Genomic DNA, 20075 nt, shown 5'->3' with positions numbered 1-20075 from the left:
ACCCCAGACAGGGTGTCATTCACAAGGGGTTCTTCCAACCTTGTCTTGTGTAGACTCCATGCTTCTCTAAGACTCTATCCTGTGCAGGAGTGTCTAAGTGGGGCCAGAAAGTTCAAGAAAGTGCACACCTCTGCTCAATCAAAAGATGGCATATCATCACTCCACCTCTGTCTCATCCCTCCTGCCCAGCATCTTGGGAGTTTCTATATGGTGACTTCAATTGATCTTTAGTCATAGCTCTCTGAGAGCTTTACGTCTGCCCCAATTACTGCTGCCAATCTGATTTGCTCCCATCAAAACTTCAAAGGGGGCACCTGGAGAGAATGGAGACAGAGAGGTCTGCTCCCCTGATGTTTCTCTGGAAAGAGCATGGCGGAAATAAGGCAGTTCGATTGCGATTAAACTATGCTGATTCTACCCCAATTTGTTCCTCTCTCAGGAGCTGGATTAATCTCCTATAGATGGGCCTATTGTGCGGGAAGATTCTGATCAATAACTTGGCCCAGCACGGAAGTTAAATGCTCAAATCTATTTACGAGCTGACAAAGATATATGACCAAAACCCATGAAGGAGTGCTGATATGTCCAAATTAGTATTATATTTGCAATGCCGTTTTTTCCCCTACTGAATGTTAAACTCTTTTCTAGGTTCAGCCAATATGAAGCTGTTATTTTGGTGCAGCTTTAACCTACAATGTAAATACAGTAAAACACTATAGACTAAAAGTTCATAAGGCATGCAAATCATACGAAGAGGCAAGCCAGAGGTCTGGCTTGGCTCCAGGAGCTCAAACAAATGTTTTTCAAGATGTGTGATAATGATCACTAGTCATGTTCAAAGATTATCTTTTACTCACTTCCTCACACTTCTCTTTAGACACTTACATTCTCTTAGCCACTCCCTCGCCTTCTCTCTCATACTCCCTTTTCAATCTCTCTCACACTCTCACACTCTCTTACTCACATACTCAATCATATACTCTTACATACTATCCTACACTGTTTCTCACTCACTAAAATCTCACAGCTCAGTGGTGCGCCCACGATCAGGGATGGTGTTATCCTTAAATCTTGAGGCAATGGGTCCTAGAAACAAGGTATAAAACAGCATTTCAAAATACAATCAAATGAGAAAGGGTTAACTCAAAAAGTGGGTTCCAGAGCGGGATTTAGGAAAACCATTGAGGTTTATTACAAAATTCTAAAGAAGTACAATACAGAAATAGTAAAGTACAGATGCAGCATAAATAATTTAAATGCATAAAATCCTTGCCACGAAGGCTCTCAGTAACAGAGGCAATGCAGAATAAGTGGCAAAATCAATGATAGGCCAAGCCTCAAATTTGCAGCAAAATCAATAAGAAATCGCGAAGCATCCCTAGTAGAGAAAGTATCAAAACTACAAAATTGGTCATGATGTGAGCAAAGAATCACATTTTCAAAAAATCTAATTGCAGATTTGCAAATCATCATACAGGCCTACTACCATAGAACGAACTCACTACATGAATAATGATTCGGCCCCTTTGACCTACTGTCACCTGTCACCTGGAGGTGTCAGAACAAACTAGTTACATAAACAACAGTCAACCATAGTGAGTGAATGTAAAACTGCGTGCAAGCAGAAGATCCTTAACAATATGTAACAAAGCTAGAGGCCCGTCTTTGAGAACAGTGTAATTCAGAAATAAACAAATACACTTGCTGCCTATGATCAGCAGAAATACAAAGAATAAACATGATGTACCATCCAAGAAGATGGCATCAGTTCCAAACTGAGGCTTCATTAGCATATGTAAGGAAAACAAACTGTATCAGGTCATAGGAAATTAGTTTTAACTGCAGTAGTTTCATGTGAGTATACACGTGCAAATTCAAATGTGGGTTATTTGCTCTGCACACTATTAATAATGCGCATTTTGAGTAATATGCATAAAAGCGTTATCACTGTCATTCATACTCTCTCTATCTCTCATTGTCACTCATATGCACTCACTCTCACTCGCTCTCATTTATATCTGTTTCTCGATCTTTTTTATTTTACGTTAATTTTTGCTTTTCCGCCCTTACCCTCCCCCTTTTTAACTTTACATCGCTCCCTTACTTTCTATGTCTCTCTTTCCAGCTCTTTTTAATCCCTATCATTCTTTCTTTCTCTCTCCTGTTCTTCTCTATCTCTCTTGCCCCATCTCTGCTCCTCGTTCTCTCTTCCTCCTGCTCCTGGCAAATTAGTGAGCGGTTAAAAAACATTATTGTAGGAGCACCAAATGTTAACTAGACAACACTGTAAAGGCTGTATTTAATTAGGAGAAGCCCTCCAAGTGTTGAAAGCAGCCATAGTGATACTGGGTGCCCTAGGTGCAACAGAGGAATGCCTTTCTGGTGCTATGGTATTTTTTTATTTGGAGCACTCCATAAGCAAAATGCAAAAGATTGTGGCTCAACACGTTTTTGTCCTGAGTATTCTAGAGAACCCTGGGCCGAGCTAGAACCTAGCATATTCCTTGAGCCTTTATTGCCTCGACCATCTCTACTACAGACTCACACTATAATAAAAAAATAGAACAATATTTATTTTTTAATTAGCAAATAAGGCCCTTATTTATTAGGGCTTGGGCCACTATTGCCTCACTTTTTTGTGACGCTGTGGCGGCATAAGCAATGCGCCACACTGCGCCCTATTTACAAATTCCCTCCTTTTTTAGGACAGGGCCCCGGATCATGGCGACCCCCCCGAGGCAGAGGCAACACCTGGCCCCGTGGCCAACAACAACGTGGCCAGCAACACAACCAACCCAACTGGGACTCTGGTCGGGGTCAAGCACAGAAGCAAGTGCGCTTCCAAGCCGAACAACACGGCGAGAGGGTGACAAGGAACAAAACCTACCGCTGTTAGAAATCAACGCCATCTCAAACCCTGTGATTAACATATCTCAACAATCACTAACCAATGTTGAACTCCAAGTATTGAGCAAAGGATTGTCTTACGTTCCCACTCACAAACCAGACAATTTCATTATAAGAACCGAACTTTACAAATTCTTTCGAAAGATTCGATTGAAGTATTTCTTTCGCAACACTGAAGCTCAACCTAAGTCATCTGTCACAGGCTTGCGACCGCCATCAACCTTTGTTCCCTATGCCAGTAGCATGTCTAACCAGATTCTAGCGTATGAATCGGTGGTATGGCGTGACGTCCAACGAGCGCTCCATGATAAAACTTTTGTTAAACACAATACCAGCGTACTAGAAAAAACAGCCCTACAGACTTTAGCAAACAACCGTCTGGTCGTGATCAAACCCGCTGACAAGGGTGGCGCCATAGTAGTGCAAGATTCATCCGCCTACAAAGCAGAAATTCTACGGCAATTACAAGATGACTCATGTTACCAACTACTCAGATCCGATCCAACTAGCTCCGTGGCACGTGAGATCTTGGAAATCTCGCAAGCTGGTCTTGATGCAGGATTTCTATCGGAAAATGAATTTTTGTTTCTGAATAACAAACATCCCCGCCTGGCAACATTATACACTCTGCCAAAGATCCACAAGAACCCTACCAATGCACCTGGCCGCCCAATTGTTTCAGGATGTGGGTCCATCCTCGAACCACTTGGGAAATATATAGACTTCTTCCTTAAACCTTTGGCTGAATCCACTCCATTGTACTTACGAGATACGATGCACACCATCAACCTCGTGGAAAGTATAGCATATGACCCGGAAACACAGAGACTGGCAACTTGTGATGTGGTGTCATTATACACCTGCATCCCACAGCAAGAAGCACTAACAGTGGTCACACGATGTCTCAAAAAACGTCCGGCACCGGTACAAGTTCCGTCAGAATTTATTGTTGCTTTATTGAGAATAGCGATGACACGGAATTTCTTCCTATTCGACAACAAATTCTATTTACAAACGTCTAGAGTAGCGATGGGGGCTCCCTTCGCTCCGGATGTAGCCATACTTTACATGGCAGCCTTTGAAGACGACTCAGTCCTGAATCAATTGAACCCATTCAGAGACCATCTCGGCCTCTGGATGAGGTATATTGATGATATTTTAATTATTTGGCATGGCAATCAAGATACTCTAAACTGTTTCTTCACTTGGCTCAATCAACAATCCCAACATGTCAAGTTTACGATACAGTCCCACAGCGACACCATTGACTTCCTTGATGTTACCATCTTCCATGAAGCTGGCGCACTACGTACCAAGTTGTTCCGCAAACAGACTGAAAGAAACTCCCTCCTAGCCTACAGCAGTCACCATCCACGAGCACTTTGCGACAATCTGCCATTCGGGCAGTTTCTAAGAATACGACGAAACTGCTCCAATAAAGATCATTATTTCTCAGAATCAGAGGAGCTTTCCAATCGATTGCTCAACCGGGGATACCCAAGACGCCTGATTAAGAAAGCACGCACACGCGCTTGGTTCTACCCTCGGCAGGAATTACTATCACCCCAAGACAAGACCAACCAACAAGACAATCGCATCGTTTGTGTCACCACCTTTAACACCAAAAGCAACAGGATAAAACGGATCATTAATCAACATTGGCATTTGGTATCCGAAGACATTCAACAACCTGAGACACCACTGCATGCATTTAAAAAGGCAAAAAGTATCAAGGACCATGTGGTCTGCTCGTTTCTATCCTCTGAAACGCAACCAACCATCACCTCCTTGTGGAACCTGCCTCCGGTCACTGGTCATTTTAAATGTGGGAACTGTAAAGCCTGCGACTCAGCAATTCAAACTAAAGAATTCCAACATCACCACCTTACAGTAAAACTAAAATCATTCAGTAACTGCAATTCGAACAACATCATTTACGCCATCACCTGCCCCTGTCAGAAAATCTACATTGGTCAGACGCAACAAAAAGTCAAAACCCGGATCTTGTAACACATGAGCAGAATCCGTTGCGAAACACTGGGTGCACCACTAGTAGACCATTTTAAATTGAACTCTCATCTCCCCGAAAGTCTACAATGGGTTGTCATCGAAAAAGCAACTTTAGGACCACGAGGTGGGAATATCGCTGATATTCTCAACACCCGCGAACTGAAATGGATCTATTTCTTTGACTCAATCAGCACTGGCCTAAATGAACACGATAGTTCCTTTTCTCAATTGGCCACCTTGCCTTGATGTAGCCTCCTGTACCCGGGTGGGTTATCAATCGATGAGATAATCTTAGGTCTAATGTTACTGTCTAACCCTCGCCCTATGAATACGATCAAGGAGCTTATACTATGTACACTATGTAGACCAAACTTGATTTTGGATTGTGCCCTACCCTCATGTTTGAGAAGTACGGCACACCAACCTATCTGTACTATGTCTGAACCGTTCAGTACAGATCACCCAATGTGTCCCAATATTCATGTGTTCCAACCTTCTGTCGTAAATTGATTTACCTGATTGGCGCAATGTGCTTTACCCTCATGTTAGAGAGGTACGCCTTGTCAATCTTGCCTTTCAATTTATTTTTATTTTAATTTACTGTACCTTTAATTTATTGTACCTTGAATTCTGAAATGCCTAATGCAAATCAGTATATCTGTTTGGCCTCCTAATTTACTGTTCTTGGAATTCTGAAACGCTCAATTTATTTGTCCGGTTGTCGACATGTGCCTTACCCTCATGTCAGAGAGGTACGCCATGCTAATTTGACTCCTGCTATTTAATTTATTATATTTATATCAGTATGTCAATTTAATTTATTGATCCTGGAATTCAGAAACGCTTAATTTACTTGTCCGGTTTTCGACATCTGCCTTACCCTTGTGTCAGAGAGGTATGCCATGCCAATTGGACTCTTGCAATTTAATTTATTATATTTGTAACGGTGATATTTATCTTCCCTAGCAATGCGGTTTATATTATACTGTATGAATTATAACATTCCAAAACATTCAATGACACAACTCTCCCCGGACTGAGTCTGTCTTCCAGCCTCTTCTCCCCACACGTGACCTGATCTCCATGGTTACAACAGTATCCAGGAAATCGAGCTCGCGTTACACCTTCGAACCGAGCAGCGTGATCAGCCCCGACTCAGTGAGTACCATTCCGCCCTAGATAACAGAGGTGTGCCGGCGTGTTTTGTACTGTAGGTCAACTCCCTGTCCTAAATTGTTATTTACAGATCGATTCCGGATTCACTCCCTACGACGCCTCTCATCAAAATAATTACGAGTGAGCGTTTTGCTGAATGCTTGGTAAGCCTTGTGTTTTTACCTCATAACCCACCATTATCGGTTCCTTGTGTCCGCCCTGGATAACAGGGGCTTGCCGGCGTGTCCTGCACTGTAGGCCTACTCCCTGTCTTAAATTGTTATTTACAGATCGATTCCGGATTCACTCCCCACGACGCCCCTCATCTAAATAATTACGAGTGAGCGTTTTGCTGAATGATTGGTAAGCCTCATGTTTTTACCTCAAAACCCACCATTATCGCTTCCTTGTGTCCCGTTTTTTCATGAACGGATATATTTGTCATGTAGGTACCGCCATATCCTGACGGCGCCATAATCCATTCCTGACCATTAGAAGTATTGTCAATCCGTCTGGTACGTTTACTCATAATATAATGCCTTGACGTGCTCAACCCATTAGCTAACAACTATGTCATGCGAGCCATATGCCATGTGTCACCTGTTGTACTGTGCCTCTTTTCGCATCTTGACACTCGAGGCCCTATATTCAGTCACAAGTTGGATTATACTGTCCTGCTGAATTAATGCGGTCCATACCTTCGAAACACTAGCATGTGTGTTAGTTTTTAGTTCTTAAATCACCATATTTTCAGAAATTTGTTGATCTACATGACAAATATTATGTGGTATAATTTTCCGTAGTAATGAGTTCCACTAGATTCTCAACCCTCAGTTTTCTTATACTAACTACCATTGTGACAAATCAAGAGGCAGGAATGGTACCCCTCTATATTGTAATCTAAGTTCATTTTCCTTTATATATTAGGTTACCTGCCCCTACCCCTTGGTCCTGATGAAGACCCCACAGCAAGGATTTTTAATTCTCCTGCATTGATAAGAGGGTCGAAACGTCGACTGTTGTTCTTCTTACGGCAATTCCACGCCTGAACGATGTATATTCAATATACCATGTGGAATATGTCTACCTATGATTTTGGTCATTGTTAGCCGTTTTGGCATTTGCTATTACACGAATCACAGCTTTACTCAATCTTAAACGTTTGATTTTACTGTCACACAATCCCGTCACTACCTTATCCTCACTTATATCACTTCCCACCTCCCTCCCGGGGCACTTTATAACCTTTAATACAGCTATTAAGTTATCTGTGTATTTACTGCATTTGATCTTCCAGTGAATAAAACTCGGTAGATCTAACTTGTGTGTTGATGGATTAATTCACTAAATTTTGCAAAATGTGATTATCACTGTCCGTCTATACTGGGACCCCCTCTTCTTTGTAACTATTTACAAAGTGACGCATCTAGGCAAATGTGTCACTTTGTAAAGCCCTGCGCTACATTATATCTGCATCAGGTATAATGTATTCAGGGTGGGCGTTCTCACTTTAAAAAGCGTCATAGAAGTAGTGCAGTGAAATCTATGAGATTTCATTGTGCTACTCCTACAACTTGACTCTGTCATAATCCTACATCCTGCTTCAAACAGGCATAAGGAGTGACTCCGCGCCTTTCAATTGGGACTCGCCCCGTATCTAACGACACATTGCTAGAGTTTCATCAGTTTACCGACACACTCCAGCAATGCATCATTACTGCACCACCAGACACCTCAGGATTCCTGACGTATCTGTGCAATCCTTGCAACATGGAGTGCTGTAGTGTAAATATGGTGTATCCATGGTGTCGCAAGGATTGAGCAATGAAAAGTGTTGCATTGCTGTTTTTCCCCAGCGCAGCAACACTTTTCATGAATGAAGCCCTTAATTATTATGCGTACACAAGCCATGAACACTTAATTAAATATCCTATCTGAGACAGGTTACACTGACTTAAGATTGGCAACCGCTCCAAATTTAAAGCTCTTTGCTTTATGTTCAGAATTAACACAGGAATGGCTCCCAGCTATCTCTGTAAGCTGGTCTAAAAATACATCCCTTCTCGTCATCTTCGTTCATCCAATCAGGCTAAATTCGCAGTCCCCAGATTTAAACGTGTGAGGATGGGTAGCCGCTCTTTTGCTCAGCTGGCCCCTGCCTTGTGGAATTCACTACCTCTTCAGCTACGGTTGGAACAGAACTATGTTAAATTCCGTAAAGGCATTAAGTCATGGTTGTTCAATCAATAATTTCCTCCTGATCCCTCCTAAAAATAGCGTTGCTCCAGAGCACCGGGAAACCTACGGGTAGCTGTTCCGCTATATAAGCTCACTAAATAAATAAAATAAATAAAAATAAATACATGACCAGAACCAGTAAATTGAGATATTGAACGCTATAAAAACGGCGCTTTTGTGTGAAGGTTCACTGCATATGTATTTACGGTTTGAAAATAATCAAGCAAGATATATATTATATAACACCACCCTACAGACCTATTATTATTAGTGATTAATGTTCAAACACTAATATTTGCCATATATTCCTTATAAACATTTTCTTCCTGTGAACCTGTTTATATTAGGTCGCACTGAAGTCATGCAGAAAAAAACTTCAAAAATATTAGTTGATAACATTTTCGGGTCAATTTTTGCACCCAGTTCGCAGTCTTCCAAAGTGTGATGGAGAACTGTGACAATGTAATTTATAAACAGTTTTTCCACATGATACGCCCAATAACTTCAACAATCGGAGTTGGTGCATGCTCTGCTGACAGCAGAGCTTGGAAAGACAAGAGACAAATGCTACCTTGTGTTTCTGAGCTCAGCTGTCTGCATTCAGGGGCAGATTTATGTTAACTGGCGCATCCCCAGGGATGCGCCAGTTAACATGCGCCACGGTGCGCCACTGCTACGCCACCCATGGTGCGCCGCATTTATGATGCGGCGCACCATGGTGCAAGGAAGTGAGGATGCGTGACGCATCTCTCGACGTACGGGCGGCGCATTGCAGGAGTCATGTCGCAAGTGCGACATGACTCTTGCAATGCACAGGAGCCACCTATTCTTTGCATTGTGCGTCACCCTTACGCCTGCTTCAAGCAGGCGTAAGGAAGTGACGTAGAAAGTGACTGAGTGAAATCTCATAGATATCACTCAGCCACTTTTAGGAGGCGTTCCTGCGCAGGAACGCCCCCCCCTGCGCAGGAACGCCTCCTCATGGCGCAGGGCTTTCCAACGTGACGCATCTCTTAGATGCGTCACGTTGTAAATAGGGCGCATTGTTTGCGCCGCCGTTGCGTCACATTTAGTGACGCAATTGCGGCGCAAGGAGGCGCAAGGCCTTCATAAATCTGCCCCTCAATGCTCTAAATCAGAGATTGTTGGCATTAAAGTATGTACTGTGTTGAGGGGTGACTAACGTCTTTCAAATCAAGAAATACACAGACTCCTCTTGGCAATGCAAAGACAGCTATTTATGGTTGCGACAGGGAAACAAACCTTTCCTGCACACAGGCAGGCTGTCGGTCTCTCCCAAATTGCTGCTCCAAAGGCAGCTGTTTTTATACACAAGTTACACAATGAATATCACAAAACAGCAAATAATAGTGGACTTGCAGGTTACAGATTGAAGACGGAAAAATGCTCAAGGAACTATTACCCCATATCCCCGAACTCTGGCCTAATCCTCTACACATTATTTATTGCACTTGCAACAATGCTCAACAAAAAAGCATTCTTCTGCTCATGAATGCATGTGTATTGGTGGCAAATGTAATTTCAGTTGAGCGTGTGCTTTCACCAGTGTGCACCTAAAACTTTCATGTGTACTAACCTAATTTAATTTCCTTCACCCATTGTCTAATCAAGTTACAATCTCTTACGAAGCATGAACTGCATGCGGGTAATGCCATTTATCTAACCCATAAATATTTTTATGCTTGCTACCCTGAATTGGCCTTTAACTGAAACCCTTTCAAGTTACCTATTTCATTGTGTCTACAAGTGACATTTTCATCTTACTCTGGTCTTCGCAAGATTTGGGCCTAATCTGTTCTTTCACCACGTATAGCTGTTTGTTTTCTGCATGTGTCTTTTGTCACGCTATATTTTTTATTTTTTTTATTTTTTACTGTGGGTTCTTGCTCCCTCTAGCAAATATTTCAACTACTTGATCTGTCTACATTTGGCATTAGATGATACAAGTTGCCTTGGGAATCTATTACTTGCGTTGGTGTCCTAACTGGAAAACTTCCCTCCCGTCTTTGCACCTATTCTCCTACAGCATGCTAAGAGTAACTGTCCGACACAGTATATTAGCAATAAGACCACAATAGTGAGCAACAAGGCTGTCAACAGTCCCAACATTTAAGATGATAGTATTGAGAGTCACCCACAAAACCGATTGTCTGGAGCACCTCCTTCATCTATAATTTTCTTTTGCAAATGATGCAGTGTCTGTAAGGCCTCTGATAAAATTCCACTATCATCATCATTCGCTGGGATAAAAGTACAGCACGCAGTTCCAGTTTTCTCACATACCCCTCCTTACATAGCCGCCAAAAGGTCAAGTACATAGTGGTGTTGCAGTACCATCTTTCCTATGGCACTCAGCTCTCCCTTTATGGTGTTGAATCCATCATTTGTGGTGTTTATGACTTTCAGAAGTTCCCACCGAGTAATCTGGAGCCAACAACCTATTGCTGTGGCCTGAACAAATGGCAGGATGCTTCCAAAGAATAGTTGTGCATCACTGAACAAGCAGTACTCTTGTGGAAACTCACCGCAAGTGCTGGTACCTTATATTCTGCACTTCTCTTCCTTCGACTATGGTGTAGCAAGGTTGCTGGATGGCTCATGGGGTGTTCATGCAAAGCAGACAAATTTATTACAGGAATTATCAAAACTGTTGCGTTGAAGGTCACAATAGTGTAGATTTCAACCCGAGCTTGGAGGTAACTGGGCATACAGCAGTTCTCTGCACTGCAGTTCATGATGTTGGAGGTGTCCCACTGTATGTCGGCATTGTGAATTGCTGTATTACAGCCAATATTCCGGCCTACATTAACAGTGCCATTTCCTCTGAATCATAAAGAAACAGAAGTTAGTATCAACGCAGTCTGAAGACTTATCATACTCTCTACCCAAAGTGTGACGTGTAATGTTCTCATCCTAGATATGTGCGCACTTCTTTATTTCCTCCTGACTAACATCAGTGCCATTCCATAAAGATATATCCCTACAGGAAAATTCTGAATTAGAGTGCCATTTATCATGGGCAAAAACTGACCCAGTGACTATGAATCTTAGTCTGCGGGCAAAATCTGGGGGTAAAGGATTTACTACATACTTGTTACACTCAGTGAGCAGACGTGTTACTCCTAAAAAATCCCAAATTTAAAACCATCTGTACCCAATCTACAGTTGTAGGATGACCTGTTTTATTCATGCATGATATTTCATCCATCCCAGATGTCCTGTCTACTATTGAATCATATTTTGTGGTGTTAACTAGAAAACGTACTACCTTAACATGTGTTAACTGCATTTCGGCTTTAATTCTACACAGGTAGAGAAGTAGCAAACATAGAGTTGTACTTGGGGGTACTTCCTTTGTCAAATGTAACCTTTCTGATGCGTGGCATGAGGAATTAGGGAACACACAAAACAGAATGTATTCGTGTTTTCTGAACTTATGTCTGATATGTGCTGAAACCACATACTATCTGACACATGATTATGGGCCTTACGGGTCCCATTGTTATTAAGGATTTCTCTTCGTACATTAGAAACATTAGAACAAAAGGGCACATTGCTATAAAAGGGCAGAAAGGGTAGAATCACAAGACAAAAAAGAAGCCTCAAAACAACAAAAGATATCTTTTGTGCTTTCTCTTTTTAAAAATAGTCCAAAAGCATAAGTGGAGGGGGGTTCTTTTATGATGAAAATCTTCTTCCCCCCTTTGATTCCATTTGCATTGCTCATGATGTTTGGGAGATGCTGGGTTTATATGAATATGTGTGCGGTGAATCTAAGGCTTTCTGCCATCCACCTTGAAGTCAGTGAGGGTCACCTTGGTCACTGTGTAGGGGCCTTTGAATTGTTTTTCTCATCGTTTTTGCATAAAGTTCTTTAAAAATACTTGATCTCCTACGTGCTCAACTAGTAGGTCGACCTTTTGGTGGTATGCTTCTCCTTAGTTACCTGTTTAGAGATCTTCCACGTTTTATTAGTTCACAAAAGTACATGTATATTAATATTTGCAATATTAATTAAGCATCAGACATCCAAGAGTCCTGTTCTTGTTGCCAAAAGACAATATTCTTTGGGCAAATGAACCTTCCTCCCCAGTAACTCTGGTGGCTCTAATATAATTGTGTACACCGCTGTAGTGAATGCTTCTGTATCAGCAGGTCATACTCTGGTCTGATCTCCAGATGAGGAACCTACTGTTGCTGCCATGTTCCTGGATGGTGAAACTCCAGGGGTAAAACAAAACATGGTGCCATCTGATTCAAAATGAATAATCATATTCAAATTGGCCATCACATCTCTTTCTAACAGATTAGCTTGAGAAAACAGAAAACAGCCATCAATGTGCCTCCCTCCTACTTCCATCTCCACTGGTTTAGTAAAAGAAACCCTTATGACTTCCCCCAAGAGAATCCTTGTGTGTCCATTGATTTGATGGAACTTGGAAGGCCCACCTCTCTAATACAGGATCTGGTTGCTCCTGTATCATATGAGGAATTCATAGCTTTTAGTATTTGTAGCCAATGTCACAGTGGGTTCCTCTTCTGGCCCATGCGCCACTGGCAAGACTGGACATATAGAAATACTCTGCTGGCACCTTCATTGTACATATCCTCCCATAGAATTAATCTGGAATGTATTTCCTTCCCTCATAACTACACCTCATTGTCCACTTTGAAGTGGAGTCCCCCTTGGGGGTGAAAAAAATGTACATCCAGTATTTGTAAAGAGCGAACAGTTACCCGGAGGCATCCCGGCACTGGGGGCCATCAGGAAGATTAAGCAAGCTATTACCCAGAGGCACATGGTGCTGGTCTGACCTTCCGCCGGTGCTGAGGAATCGAACCGTGGGCCCCAGATTCCAGCGTCAGTCACCCAGGGCGGGGTGCCACACCTCTTCCCTCAAGTCCTACAGGGCATGGACTTGATAGTCCATGCCCTGCAGGAACTTCCTTTGATGCTCCTATTGCGGTGCCTTTTTCAAACACAACACCGTGGGACCATCAATGAACTGCCCACCAGAGACTTTAAAAATTGTACTCTGGCGGGTGGTTTTTATGGCTTTGGCGGTATCAGAGCAGGTGCTGACCGGACAGCCCCACTCTGAGGCCGCCCAAATCCTAATAAGGCCCTAATAAACTGATGAATCACATAGAAGAAACACCGTCCACCACTTTTTTTATCTAGAATTCCTCTTTAGAATTTTGGTTGAAGAAAGAAAAGATAAGAGTTTGGTAGTTTGAAAGGAAGTTTTTGTTTGAATTTAAGGTTGATGTCATTGCATTCTGTCCATCCAGTTTCACTCTTTAAATATACAGTGTAGTGTCCAGAGGCTGAATTAATTCATTTATGAAAGAAGATAGTAGAAGTAGTAAAAGTTCATCCAAAAATGTATATTTGTCAAGCTTGAAATTTGATTTTCCAGTTTAGAACCATCAGCTCTGCATCACTGTAGCATTACTATAAGGTATTTTTCAGTTGTTCCTAGTATCAATGTAGACATAACAATGTCAGAATTTATTTGAATGGTACATTAATAATCACAATCTTCAAAGTCATGGTTTCGTTTGTAACTCAGTCCAAATAAATCATCAATATTTGAATCTTCTTGTTCTAAAACACCAACATAACCATAATATATTCTTAAGCGTCTTGTTGAGTGTTGAGACCGAATATTTGTAATCCGCTACATATATCTAAAAGATCTTGAATCCCTGAAGCAGAATGTATCACAGTTCTGTCAGTCAGTAAACGTTGAAGCACATGATACAGTGCAGAATTTGGTTTACTAGATGTGGTAAGTGAAAGAGTACTTTGAGAACAATATTTGCATAGCAGTTGACACCAGAACTGTTTTCCAACTGGTAACCCACAATATCTCTGTCATTTTCCAGTTTTCTTTTCTTAACACCATCTAGATTGTCCTTTTGTCCTTTCTTTTCTTGAGCATCTGTAAACTCTTTTGTAATCTTCATCTTTGGACAGATTATCCATGTCTTATAATTAGGGTATTGGCCTAAATGAGGAGCATATAAACTTCTTAACCAATTACACTCTTTTACGCAGATCGCATCAGCACTACTTTTCTTATCATCAAAATCGATTTAAAAAACTGACAATGTTCTAGCTAGCGACAATGCGACATATGACATTCCTTCTTTAAATACAGTACTTCCAATATTAACAAATGGTGCATCTACAGAGAGAGTAGAAACTGCAGCGCTGCACATATACATATTTGACTAGCAAAAAACATACAACACATTGACCAATCTACTTCATGCCTTTAATCTGATTAAATATTCTGGCCATGTATTCAACATTATCTCTATTTGGAAAATGTATTAAATCAATAACTTTACCCATTGCACCATTTACTAATCCTTCTTCAGTGTTTAAATCACCACACAAAATTACTCAACTGTTCTTGCACACCCGTAGTTGCTTTTCTGATTCAGTAGTCCTGATTACAGACTTCTCTAAATAATCCAGTTTTGCTTGTAGTGTTACTGTGAGTAGCATTGTCACTCCCTGATGTTCCATTTTATCAATAGATGTAATGTCCAAAATAACTTCTTTCTCCAGTTTTAGTAATCGATCATTGAAGTTAGAGAACTCTTGAAGTGTAGGCTTTAAACAGTCTATGGATTTCTGTTCTTCAACAAAAATTATACATTACTTCTACTGCTGTAATTTTAGATGGAAATAGTTTTTTGATACGTTGACTTTTTAAAGCACGTTTTCCATCATTTGTTAGAACTCCTACTCTAATGTCCTTAAGTATATTTCCATAATCCACATCAGATGCATGACACATATTTTTCACTAGTTCCTTATAGTCAAAGTGTTACCAAATATTTACATTGCCAAATATCCCCAAAGAATTACTTTTTTTTATGGACAAGTGTTCTGAAAACAGGTTGTCCTTTTACAGGGGTAAATTGCAATAGGTCCCCAAATACAATCAAATGCTTTCCTCCAAAGAGTACATTGTAATTCCGCTAATGTGATTTGCAGCTAATCCTGTTGGTGCTGTTACTACATATGACATATTTTATTCAGTGGTCTTCTGCTGATAACTGGTGAGAACTTTAATTAGAAAGTTTTTTGCAGTGCCAGCTGGACCACTGATGTATAGCAGTATTGGTTTAAATGAAAAACATTCACATTGTATCTTCTCATGGAAAAATCCATGCTCTATTTTATCTGTAACTGGTTGTAGATTTATTTCTCTTCCTCTCTCAGTTGTTCTACTAACTGTATGATATTAACACTTTCCTCTCTTGCTTACTGCATTGCACTCACTACCTCATTCATAGTTATAGCTGCTTCATTTTGAATTATTGGTTCTCCTAGACGATCTTGAGTCAGTGGTCCAGAACTGTGGCTGCTTTGTGAACTGTCCTTGGCCATCTCAGCAGCATTGGGTCCTTCCTGTTTGACCACATCTATCAAAATTTTCAGGTACGTTGGAAAGACTGAACCCTCAATAATGTCTTTAACAGCATTGAAAGAGTCTTTGTAACAGTCATAGAGTCCAAGTAAATTTGACTCAGCACGCCATGGATTGAACAACTGCAAAAGTACCAAGTAGAAAAACTCTCTTCTTTTCAGAGTCTGGCAACTAAGCTTTCAGTGGTTAATTAGATTTCCTTTATTGAATCTCACCAAACAACAATCACATCCAAGTACTGCATATCTCCTTTCTTCTATGTTTTCAGTTACATTACTTCTATTTGTATAATATTGAAGTACTTCACAGAAAGACATGTTTTGAAGATGTGGACTCCTTCTTGAGTAATATGAATCCAACATATTAGACTTCAATATGTCTCTACTTTCTGAATCAAATTCTGCTTGATATTGTATTTCTAGGAAAGTCCTTAATACTCTATTTTGACTGCTTGGAAGGTCTAGACTTACCCATACAATTCCCTTTAACTTTGAGAACAAACTAGCTGAGCTCAACCAGTCTAAATCATCATATGATCCTATTTCTCTGTGGGAAAGCATTCTCTTGGCTCCATACAAACTGTAGCTTGGAATGAATACATACATTGCATTAGAATTGATTCATAAACAAAGTTCTTGTGGGGTTGGAATTAATTCCAACTTGTTGAGAACTGTCCTAGCTGGCATTTTATTACCCTCCAACTTACCATAATAGTATTTATATATAATTTGTCGTGTGGAACAATGAAAGTGTTCCTCTACAAATAAAAAATAGGCTGTGAATTCAAACCACTTATCTCTGTTCTCTTCTTGTTAACACACACCAACATAACAAGTTCGAATTTTGCAGTGAGTGCCTCTACAACATATACAGAGGGCGATTTCGCTGAAGAAACTGTGTTAAAATTTGAAATATCTACTTGACCGTTATCAACAGTAATGCCTGTGTCCTGTTCCTCTACACCTGCGGATATCAAGTCCTCATTTTCCCTACACTCCTGTACAGGACCAAAGGAATGAAACTGAACGTCATCATAAACTTTTTCTACCTCTGCTACTGTACCATGCAAAAGAGCTCTATGAGTTTCTCCTAAACATAGAGCAGGGGTTTTCACATAGTAATGCCACCTAACTGAATTTCCAGATGAAAAGTGCTTTTTCGCACTTTCTTTAAATGACATGCTATGAATGTCCTTGTAAATTACTATACTTCCTTGCAGTGATTGGTGCTAATCCTTACAAATCCACAATTATCAGTTTCACACTTTTGTTTGCATAGGAAAGTTCTCAGTATATCAATATATAACTGCCAAATAATGCAAACACTGCTACAGTTCCAATTATATAGAGGGGCCTATCTAAGCCTTACCTATACCTTTTCAGCTATCACTTCCTCTACATTTCTAGCTCTAATCAAATCTTTTGGAATAGGAGTACCATTCTTCATCTCATGCCATTGTCCAGATTCTTCGACTGCAGGAACTAATGTGTTCTCTTGGAAGTAGCTTTCGTCATTAAGGAAAGTAACCCTGGGTAGAGCGGCATACTGCCTCTATGGAATTTTAAAAACTCCTTGGAGCTACATGTAGCTCTGCTCTGCTCCCTCCCTGCTCCCAAATCATTTAATTAGATATAAAGAAGTGACTTACCTGTCTTTCTGCTGCCTCCCCTGCCTGGCCACTCTCCTTTCTGCTCCTCTCTCGCACTGTCCAGTTTCTTAAAAAAAAAACACTACATTGTAAGTCTTGCGCGTGCGTATGCACAGTCACACATGCACAAAGTCATCTATGCAGACACTCATACACCCACTCATTTTTGGCGTGTATATAGATAACATTCTTAAACTTTTCATAAACACCCAGTCACTGGATGATGTCATCAGCGATGTTATTTGAGATATCATCAGTGATGTTACTGACCATGTCATGAGTGATGTAATATGTGACATTATCAGCAGTGCATTCGGGGCGTGAGATATAGTAAGCTCTAGTAACTATAATGGCCGAATTTTGCTGGTTTTTTACAAGTCAAATGTCCAACTAACTATAACGTCCCTGAAACCTGTGTTTTTTTCAGTCAATTTCTAAGGTTGTTTAAATGCTAATTTCTAACTATAACGTCTCTGAAACCTATGGTTTTTTCAGTGAATTTCAAAGGTTTTTAAATTTTAATTTCTATCTATAACGTCCCTGAAACCTATGTTTTTTTCCGTGAATTTCAAAGGTTTTTTTAAATGCTAATTTCTAACTATGCCTACAGAGGTAGGACATGTGCAGAAAGAGGAAGAAAAGCGCAGAAAGAAGCAAGAGAAATGCAGAAAGAGGCAACAGAAGACCAGAATGATGAAGAAAGGTTGAGAAAGAAACAAGATATATGCAGAAAGACCCAGCAGAGGTGCAGAAAGAGGCCTTGTTGCAAAGTCATCCTGTGCCCACAACATTTTTGCTGGCTGGCACTCGTTGTAACTGACTCTGAATAACCAGGCCCGGAGTCAGTGCTATGCTGAAAGACACTTAGAATACAGTAAAAAACCCTACATACACAAGGGTACACTATAGGTTGAGGTATCCATGTGATTGGCATGACCTCCCCTGTAAGGCACAAGTACATAATAGGTCAGGGGATTAAAACTACCTCTAAGTCAGTGGTGCACAAAGAGTCAAGAGAAGTGCTGAAAGAAGCAACAGAAAGTGCCAAAAAAGGCAAGATAGGTACAGAAAGAAGCAAGTGAAGTACAGGACAAGGCAAGAGAGGTGCAGAAATAGGCAACAGAGGTGCAGAAAGAGGCAGGAGGGGTGCAGAAAGAAGGAAATGAAGGGCAGAAAGTGGCAAGAAAGAGAATTGCTGAAAGAAGAAACAGAGGTGTAGAAATAAACAAGAGAAGTGCAGAAAGAGGCAAGTGAGGTGCAGAAAGAAGCAAACGCAGTGCAGAATGAACCAACAAAGGTACAAAAAGAGGCAAGAAGGGTGCAGAAAAAGGGAGAAGAGGTGCACAAAGAGGCAAGAGAGGTGTTGAGAGAGGCGCAAAGGGTTCTGAAAGAGCAAGAGAAGTGCAGAACAAACCAATAGAGGTACAGAAAGAGGCAAGAGAGGTGCAGAAACAGGCAGGAAAGGTGCAGAAAGAAGGAACAGGTGTGCAGAAAGAGGCAAGAGAGGTACAGAAATAGAATAGAGGAGTGCAGAAAGAGGCAAGAGAGGTGCAGAAAGAAGCAAGAGCAGTGCAGAATGAACCAACAGAGGTGCAAAAATAGGCAAGAGAGGTACAGAAAGAGGCAGGAGGGGTGCAGAAAGAGGTAGGAGACATGCACAAAGAGGCAAGAGAGTTACAAAAAGAGGCAGGAGGGGTGCAGAAAGAAGGAAGGAAAGTGCAGAAAGAGGCAACATAATTGCTGAAAGAAGCAACAGAGGTGTAGAAAAAAGCAAGAGAAGTGCAGAAAGAGGCAAGAGGTGCGGAAAGAAGCAAGAGTCGTGTAGGACGAACCAACAGAGGTGCAAAAAAAAGCAAGAGCGGTACAGAAAAAGGTAGAAGAGGTGCAGAAAGAGGCAAGAGAGGTACATCAAGAGGCAGGAGGGGTGCAGAAAGAACAAAGAGAAGTGCAGAAAGAAGTAACAGGTGCTGAAAGAGGCATGAAGGGTACAGAAAGAGCAAGAAAAGTACAGAAAGAATCAATAGAGGTACAGAAAGAGGCAAGAGAGGTGCAGAAACAGGCATGAATGGAGCAGAAACAGGGAACAGGGGTGTAGAAAGAGGCAAGAGAGGTACAAAAAGAGAAAAGAAGGGTACAGAAAGAGGCAAGAGGGGAGCAGAAAGAAGCAAGAGCAGGGCAGACTGAACCAACAGAAGGTGCAGAAAGTGGTAGGGGAGGTGCACAAAGAGGCAAGAGAGGTACGGAAAGTGGCAGGAGGGGTGCAGAAAGAAGGAAGAAAAGTGCAGAAAGAGGCAAGGGAATTGCTGTAGGAAGCAGCAGAGGTGTAGAAAGATGCTAGAGAAGTGTAGAAAGAGGCAAGTGAGGCGCAGAAAGAAGCAAGAGCAGTGCAGAAAGAACCAACAGAGGTGCAAAAAGAGGCAATGGGGTGCAGAAAAAGGTAGGAGAGGTGCACAAAGAGTCAAGTGATGTACAGAAAAAGGCAGGAAGGGTGCAGAAAAAAATCAATAGATGTGCTGAAAGGGGAGCGAAGGATGCAGCAAGAGAAGTGCAGAAAAAAGCAACAGAGGTACAGAAAGAGACAAAAGAGGTGCAGAACCAGGCAAGAACGGTGCAGAAAGAGGGAACAGGGGTGCAGAAAGATGCAAGAG

The sequence above is a fragment of the Lissotriton helveticus genome, chromosome 5_1 (assembly GCF_964261635.1).
Source record: "Lissotriton helveticus chromosome 5_1, aLisHel1.1, whole genome shotgun sequence".
Classification (NCBI taxonomy): domain Eukaryota; kingdom Metazoa; phylum Chordata; class Amphibia; order Caudata; family Salamandridae; genus Lissotriton; species Lissotriton helveticus.
This window is presented reverse-complemented; position numbering follows the sequence as displayed.